This window comes from Amblyomma mixtum, chromosome 4, assembly GCF_055824585.1.
Source record: "Amblyomma mixtum isolate Tamu chromosome 4, ASM5582458v1, whole genome shotgun sequence".
Taxonomy (NCBI): domain Eukaryota; kingdom Metazoa; phylum Arthropoda; class Arachnida; order Ixodida; family Ixodidae; genus Amblyomma; species Amblyomma mixtum.
In genome coordinates, this window is record NC_143015.1 from 144,867,696 (window position 1) to 144,876,896 (window position 9,201).

Consider the following 9,201-nt stretch of genomic DNA (forward strand, 5'->3'; position numbering starts at 1 on the left):
CAGTGGAAGCCAATGGTGGCCCCAATGTCCCTGTGGAGCATTAGACTCCCACCAGCCTACACCGACTTCGTCACGGCAGTGTAACCGCTGCATCACTTCGGCGGATGCGACCTCAAGCAGCGCATCAGCCGCCAGCTCCAGACAGCTGCAGTGCACGAGGTGAGGAGACGGTGTTGCTCCTGATTAATGCATGCGCCGCACGGTGGCGCTCATTAGTGTTCTGATTGCGGCCGGTGTTTTAAGGTGAAAGGCTTTTGTATCCTCATCGTTGTCGACCGAAGGTTGTCAGCAGAGGTGTCACGCTTTTCGGTTGGTCAAAATTGTTATTACCTGAGAGTGCGCGGATTCGCAGTGACGAGGTCACCCCCGTATGCCTAACGCCCCCTTTTGGAGCAGACGTCAACTAATGAAATAGTTGTCCTCCGCACCGACAGGGAGCGTAAGGCGTCCGTGGGTGACCACATTCCACACCTCGCTCATTTTACTGCGTATAGAGCCGTGGATACAACCGAACTCATCGAAGCAGAGAGAGAGTCGGGCTAAAGAAGCAGTCAAAGTAGGCAGTCAAAGTGTGTAGTTGTAATGTGTAGTCAAATAAGCACTAGTACGGCACAAACAGTCTCGCAGTCAATACCAAACAGTGCGCCAAGAAAGCCTTTCGCTTTGCAGCACGCACTTGAGAGCCAAAGTGCCCCCCGATTTTTTATTTTTTTTTTGTAGAGACGCGAAGATTACTAGGAGGAAAAGTATACCGTGTTGATATCACCGCTTCGACGCATTATACGCGCAAATATGTCAGGGCAATGAAGCAGACATATACAAGAGGCAAATACCGCTTTTAGAGCGTTTGCTCCAACAGTCGCATTACTCGAGGTCACGTTAGTATGAAACACTAGGTCATTTAAGTGAAACCAATGGGTGCTACCATTGGTACACTGATTGTGGACCACATAATTGGAGTAATGATTTCCACGAAAACATCTTTGACGGAGATGCGTCTTTTTGAGTTCTTTCTTCGCTCTCCCTTTGTTAGCACGTGGCGCAGTCCTCTAACGTACGCAGAGGAGTGCGATCCCGGAGTCCTATTCATCGCCGCCTTTGTGAGCTGGATGTGCCACGACTCCACATGTCGCCTCTTGAATAGGTTTGGCTCCACGGCCAAGACGCTGGTCGGCCAGCTCGCAGTGTTCGGCGAGGGGGTTGGATTCCGAATTCATTAGCCAGATGTCATTTTTGTGTTTCCTTGTTCTTTGGGTAGAAGTTCATTGTTTCGCCATTGTACTTGGAGCACGGGATTTTGTAAACGACACCCGTTTGTTTTTCTCTGAGGACGCGGTCTTTCGGCCGTGGTAAGAAGCGGCTTATTGTCGAAACAGGTTTGTGAGCAACGTAGATTCCATATTTTCCCAAAATGCGTGCAAGTGCCTCGCTGGTTCCCCTCACGTTGGAAGCACCACGCGCGCGCGTTTTTCATTTTTGGCTGTTTCTCCTGTCCTCCCACCCTGACGGCGACCAACGCGTTGAATGAAGCCAAGTGTGTAGCCGTTCTTTTGTAGGTCGGCGAAAATGCTGGCCTCTTCTGCTTTTTTTCTCTGCTTGGGAGGAACAGACTGCATTTCTTCTTCTCAGCAGAGAGGAGACGACGGATTCCTTGTGGCTAGTAGGGTGGTTGGAATTAAAATTTAGATAGCGGCCAGTGTGGGTTGGCTTCCTATAGACATTGAACTTTACATCTGCCCCTTTTCTTCTTATGAAGACGTCCAGGAATGGCAACATGTTGTTCACTTCTCGTTCTATTGTGAACTGAGTAAAAGGTTCGACTGAGTTGAGGTGTGCCAGAAAATTTTCGACCTGCGATGTCTTCAGAATGCAGAAGCAGTCGTCAATGTAACAAATAAAAACTTTTGGTTTTTTTCTAAACGTCATGAGTGTCTTAGCAGTCACCGAGATTGCGGCGCCCATGAGAGTGCCGCTGGTCTGCTTACAAAATTCTCCTCTGAAGGGAAAAGCTGTGCTGTTTAGGCAAAACTCCAAAAGCCGGCAGAGTTTTTCTGGGTTCCGGCTTGTCCTGGTGCCTAGGTCAGCGTCCGCTTCGAGGGTTTGTTTCGCTGCGGAAAGGCGCGGAAAGGGCACAGGTACGCTGGTACAGAGCGAGATCACGTCGAATGAAACCATGCACTCGTCCGCTTCCAGTTGTACTCGTCCGCCGCTCCGTTGAACGTCTTTCCCACGTACAACTCGAAGCGGAGACGAGTGCATGGTTTCATTTGACGTGGAATGTTAGGAAGTGTGTCCACGTTTCGGCGTCACTACTTAAAAAAAACTGTGTTGAGGCTTGGAATCTAATCAGGGCCCCTGGCATTTGAAGTGGAGGCGCTACCACTCCGCCACGGAGGCTCATGGTTTGAGCATGAATAAAGGCGCATCTAGTGAATGCATGGGTTTTATAAGTATATTAAAAATAAGGAAAGAACCAAAAATAAAAATAAAATATGAAGAAAAAAAAACAGAAAAAACACGAACAGTGCGTCCGGGAACGCTTTCGCCTTGGATCACTTTACATAGCCAAAATGCCCCCTGAATTTTAGTAGTGACGCCGAAATGCGGACCCATCTGCCGACACGGCTGCTAACGACAGTATGAGGCATTAAAGGCTCTCGCCTTAATAAGATCCAGCCATGCAAAGGGCATGCTAGCATTACTGGACAATAATTGGCTGTCTTAAACCAGATTCAAGTAGTCCTTGTTTCTACGACACCATCCGCTATATAAACCAATCTGTCATACTCCTTTGTCCCATGAATTTAAACCCGAGTACCTCTTTGTTGCATGTCTCCTTTCAATCCCCTAAACATTCCGTTTGACTCCCCCAAAATATCTGCGCAAAACTTTTTTTTTCGATGCGTTATGGCGCAGACGCCAGCCAGAGTTACCCAAAACAAATATCACTCTTTGGAGACGGCTGCATATAGAAATGCATGAAAGATGCGTGAAAAAGCTATGATGATGCGTCACATGTTTATGCCCTTTCCACAGGCTGTCGGTCGGCTCAAGACCGGGAGAATCCTGCAGCCGGCTTATGTCCAACGCCAGCGGGGCTCTCTGGTGTGCGGCCATTCTCCAAGCAGCCACCAAAGGACGCGTGTCGACAAATGCGTACGTATGGCATTCCGATTGTCACCATCGTTCCGCGCGACCCAACACAAGGCAATAGTTGTAGCAGGCATCAAGAAGTCGGTAGCAGGAATCAGTGGAGAGTACCTGCGACATATTTCCTGGCTCTTGGTCGGAAATTAACGCCCCAAAATTATTCAGAGACCAAACTGTGTCCTGCCGTGCATCAGAACAACGCTCTCAAACTAATCCCTTTTCGGCATGGCCATCTTTCTAATCTTTTTTCTTCCCTTAAACCATCTGCTGCCAGCTTTTTCTTGAGCCTAAGCGTCACGATAAGTGAAAAGAAATATTAGGTCTGTCGCAATGTGCGCGTGCCGAAGTCTGCATCGTGGGCGAACTAAATGCCCCGGACGATTCTTTGGTGCGGATCCCTTGGGCAATAATGGGCACATCATTTTAATCGGAGTGGTCTATAGAATTCGCGTGCGAGCCAAGTGTTGATACTACCGCGAATGCTGTACGTCCCCTAAAAGTATTGACCTATACCAGACAATTTTTCAGCTTTTCCGATGCTTCGGGCCCCTTCCAGTATCTGCATGCATCGGCCTATCAATGCGGTATGCAGTGTGCTGCAGTACACCATTACGGACCATTACAGTATTGCCTGCTGTGTCCTTATCACCTTCGTGCGTCTTGTTTCAACCAGCATGGGTTCCCGTAGCCGTGGTTCCAAAGATGTCTGCAAAGAGGCCGTCACGTGATGGACAGCTTCGGCGCTGAAGCCCCCATTTGTGCTTCAGATTCTGCGATGTCTTCCCCGTGAGTACGGCGGTGGGCGCAGATTATATGCAGAGCGACTGGGGGACTTGATTCTACAATGGTTGTGAGCGCCCCGAAGTTCTCTCAGAGAATGCCCGCAGTTATAGTTCCCAGCGCTCGCCGAATGCAAACTCTAGATTTGTACGCAGATCTCAAAGAGGTGATCTGTAATAAACGCCGGCGACATGTTTTGAAAGCACGGAAATGTTTTCAGTAAAACTTCATTGTTTCCCTGAAACGTTTCAGAGCTAAAAAAAACTTAAAAGCTGGCGCTGTCAATTTGGCGCGACAAAATAATGTGAGACTTGGTTCCTTCATTATTTCTCAGGGAGCTAATTAGAAAAACAAGCATTCTGTGCGACGGACCTTTATAGTAGGAAAAATACTACGTTTGAAGCCATTGTATTCCGTCCCGGCATTCGTCCCAGTGTGTCCGCATGCCTATGCACAGCGATTAGCTAGGCCGCCCTGCAAAAAGTGGGCATGCTCAGTGAACATTGCGGGATCGTTTGTGAGTTCGTTGTCATGCGTGCACGAATGGAGTGCCTCCGGAGGACACTGACGCCGGATTTCGAGCATTTGAAGCCTGCCAGCGCAGGTTCATAGGGGCGAAAGGAAACACGACAGAAATCTCATTGTTTCGTTGTTGCGAGGAATTTTTCAATCTGTCAACGCGCTTGTATCCCTATGCTGAAAACCGTTATGAGCGAGTGCGGAAGTGATGGCGGCAAATGTAAGGAGCCAATAAATTGCATGCGTGAGCGTGCGGTAGCAGCCCAGCGTTCATTTCCATTTTTGCGCCCCCATATTCGTCCCGGCCCACTACGGTCCCTCCACACGAACATAGTATAATTAAATGTGCTAACATCTGGCCACCCAGTATCAGAGAACTCCGTCGCGTTGAGGAGGAATATTTAAGAGCAAGAGCTGAAAGCAACCCATCTGAGCGATACGAAGGGAGCGCCGACTTTCAACACGCAATTTTACTTCGACGGTAGTAGCAGTGCTGTTCCGCAAAATGTCGGCATGGGCATGTGAGAGGAAAACCTCACCCACACACATCCAGCCCTCCACCCCTATCCCCAAAGCGCCACCCATCCGCCATTTCCCTGTCACCAACCAGCGCCAGTGCAATTTGAAATCCTATACATTATCAAAAAGCAAAGCTTACACTCTAAACACGAATGCTTTTATATGGGAGTGAAAAAGGGAGTGAGCTGAGGCTGTGCGCTAGACGACATCTTTCTGCTTTTTTATTCCTCTCGATTTAGATTTTACGTCATTGGCATAGGTTTCTGCACACATTTGCGACCGCGAGGCAAATCACTGTATTGGAGCAAAAAAGTAAGGGCGAAAGAATAAAAGCGAAAAGTAAAATCTCCTGCTTTTTGTTGCAGGTTACACTTTCTTTCACACAATTCAAACAGCGTAAACGGTAATAGAGTATAACGAACACCTATAATCCCCAAGTGACTCAGGCTATGAGGGATGCCGTAGAGAAGGGCTCCGGAAATTTCGACCACCTGGGGTTCTTTAACGTGCACTGACATAGCACAGCACAAGGGCCTCTGTAATTTCGGTTTTATGGATATTTGGCACTTGGTGAATTACTTGACGCGTGCTTCTCAAACACAGCGGCGACTTTTCAGGAATAGTGCTGTTGACCGCTCTCAAATTCAACCGCACAGACCTACAAACTAAAAAGACTGGACACCTTCTCTAGGATTTAGTGTACGATGTCAGTTCCCCTCTTTTTGGTCCACGCAGCCCAACTCCGGAGCGTTTGTGAGTCGTGTGTTAATGATCCTGCAGTAAAAGCGAACTGGTGCTTCTCATCATGACAGGAGTGAGTACCGCGGCGACGTGGACTTCCCTGACGGATGACCTGGCAGAGCACAACAGTATGGGCAGTGGACTGGAAAGAAAGCGCAGCGGTTACGCCACGTGCTAAGGCCTGCAAACCACTGCCAACCTGGGCGGCCAGCCTCAAGCTGCAACAGCGCTGGCGTGTTCCACCTCTCCTGCGTACCTGAGGCACCATGACCCAAAACGAATAAATGTGCATTTCTCCTCTCTTCCCCGTGGAAGAATGTTTCCGACGTGTTTTAGTATCCGCACCGGCGTAAGTTCGCCTAGCGTTGTCTTGAAAACATCTGGAGCTCGGATCATCCAGACCCAAAAATCAACTGTAGTTCAACCTGACTGAACCTACTAGACGAGCGAAAGTTCTCTTAAGGAAAGCGCACAAAGGTAAGCTAAGCGCACACCACGCGCTTTTATACTGCAGACGGCGAGTGGCGCGATTTCCAGTCGTTTCAAGTGTGCCGTCGGCTCAATGCGTGCAGCTGTGGCGAGCTGCGCGCAGCTGTGGCGAGCTACGTGAACTTCAGAGCCAAGCCTCCGCTCCTCCTGATTTGAAGGTCAAATTTCATAGCCACATGACCTTCAGCTTTGTACGGGAGGAGTAGAGCTTTCGCTCCAGAAAGCTGCTGAAGCAATACTGCTGCCGAATGTTCTCGTGCATCTACTTAGCAAGCTACTTTGCTTTAAAGAGTTGCATGAAGCGCTCATACCAGCCGCCAATTACTATGCGTCCCGCTTCTGGTAAAGTTTGCAAGTCGCAGTAGTTATGGCTGCTGGGGGCGTGCGGAAAAACATTAGCGTGACTATAGGAATTGAATCTAGCCGATTACTCTGGAAGTGCCAAATCTTGCTTCAAAAGTTGACCGCATACGGTATCCGTGGGCTGCCACTTTCCTTAATTGAAAGCTACCTTGCAGGCAGAGTGCAATATACACAGCTTCACGAATTCAGGTCAAGCTTGGGGGATATAAAATTTGGAGTCCCACAAGGATCAATTTTAGGTCCCTTGCTTTTTCTTTCATGCATAAATGATATTGCTAATATTCCTTTTACCCCTGCCATTGCAATGCGCGCCGATGACACTAACGTCGTCTTTACAGGTGCAGCGTGCTAACATCAAGCTTAACGAGCTCCATATTTGGCTTAATGTGAATGAGATTAAGTTAAACGTAAAGAAAACACAGTTCATAATATTTCGTCCAAAAAACAAACCACTACTCTATGACATAAAGTTGAGCATTAATAATTGTAAAAAAATGCCTGCAAACTCGTAAATTTCTAGGAGTCTTCATCAGGTCTGACCTTGGTTGGTCTGAGCACATAAATCATACCCGAGTGAAGTTATCTAGATCTCTTGGCATGATATACAGACTAAAAACTTTTTTGCCGTTACGTGTTAGGAAACAACTGTATTTCTCATTTATCCACTCTCACCTGACATACTGACATCTAGTCTGGGGAACGTGCAACAAGATAGACTCTGAGCGTCTTTCTACGTTACAAAAAGGAGCCTTAAAAATATCTTCTCATCCATCCTCAACAAACTCCCTGTACGATAAGTTGAACATATTACCATTTCCACAGCTCTATAAATTTTGCTTAGCCACATTGATTTTCCGCGAAAATAAACTTGATTATGCCGCCTTTTCAAACACATACTTAAGCAGAGACATAGTATACAACTTACGCACTACTTCATTGACTGGGTTAATACCAAGAACAAACTATGGTACTAAAACTATACATAATCAAATAATTGCGTTGTGTAATCCATATCCATACTTAATTACACTTGCCAAAGAAACCGCAACAATGCCACGTTTTAAAAAACAAATAAAGCTGCTTCTCCTTCTTTCAAATGTATAATAGTTTTCTACTGATGTCGCATTAAGGCTTCCAATAGTTTCCCCTGTGGTTTAAATGCTGTGATCGAAATTGATGTATTGTTGCTTTGTGAAATACTTGAGCAAAGATTGTTACAAACACTGTTAGTAATTGTATAACCTTCCTCACAAATAATTTTGTTCCAATGTCTTCGTATGTGTTCATTCTTGTGCGCATACCTGTGAAGTTAGCTTTGTAATTCTCATTGTGTCCAACATATTTTAGTGATTCTGTGCCAACTGTCAAATGTGTACGTCCGGGGTGAAGGCCTCGTCAGGAGACACAGGAGTCTCCGTTTTCCTTACCTCGTGGACATATTTCACATCGTGTATTTATGTCCAGAATAAATTGAAAATTCAAATTGTGCCAACTAAGCGGAACTTCAGCTAAGTCCGTCCGAATTAGCTAAGCCAGCCGCCACCCCACCCATCTCTCACTACCAGAGTGTCAATCTGACGTCGCCTGCATCTTGTGGTCCCACCCCCAAGGCCATCCTTACTCGCATCCTCCTATCATGTCCGGCGCTCCCGCCCCCCGCCGGGCCGGAGCTCGTCCGAACCTGGGAGGAATGGGAGACCTCAGTGCAGTTTGCGGACCTTGCCAGGCAGAAGATCGCCATCAGCCGGACCGCATACGTCATGGACCAACACAACACGAACGTTTAGACCGCGAGTAGGGTCATGCGGAGATCCAGGAGTCCTGCGGGCCTTGAATTGTCTTGCTAAATATAGATTCCCCATCTTATCCATCCATCCACCTGCGTGAAGGTGTTCAGCGCAGTGACTTCAGCGCAAAAGTAGTAATAGTAGTACTAGTGATTTTAATAAGCAAATTACATCTGCCATCGCTGCGGGAAGCGCCTGAGCTGGGTCAGCGGAAATAAAGGATAGCAGGCCTTGTGTAGAAATGAAAGAGGTGAGGGGACAGTTAGAAAAGATAGGGGGGGGGGGGTACACTATACAAGAAATTATTTAAATACTGACATATTTTGATTCGGACGCGCGGGATGATCTAATTAAAGTAGAATACAACACACACGCACGACGCATTATCTTATTGATACAAATATTTATTGATCTTATTGATGCAGAAATATTTGACAGCAGGGAGTTCAACATTACCCACTGTTTTAGGCAGACCTAAGCAAAGGCGCAGAGCGCGTCGCTCCATAACAAACGCGCCTTCACACTTGTACCTTGGGCACCCAGAAAAGAGAACGGAGCCGAATTCAAGTATTGGCCGTACATAGGTCTTATAAAGAAGGTGTAGAGTGTCCCGTCGCACACCGAATTTTTTGTTGCTGATCCTCACCAACCGGCCAAGGGCACGCTCACCTTTAAGCACAATGCTTGTAATGTGTGGCCGCCAGTCTAAATGCGGGTCATATATTGTAGCCAAGTATTTTGTATAATCAACTTGCGGTATCAGGATAGAGTGATACGAAATAGAGATGTAAACAAGAGAAAACAAGGGCGGCATACTTGTTGACATTTAAAGTTAATTTCAGGCTGTCTAGCC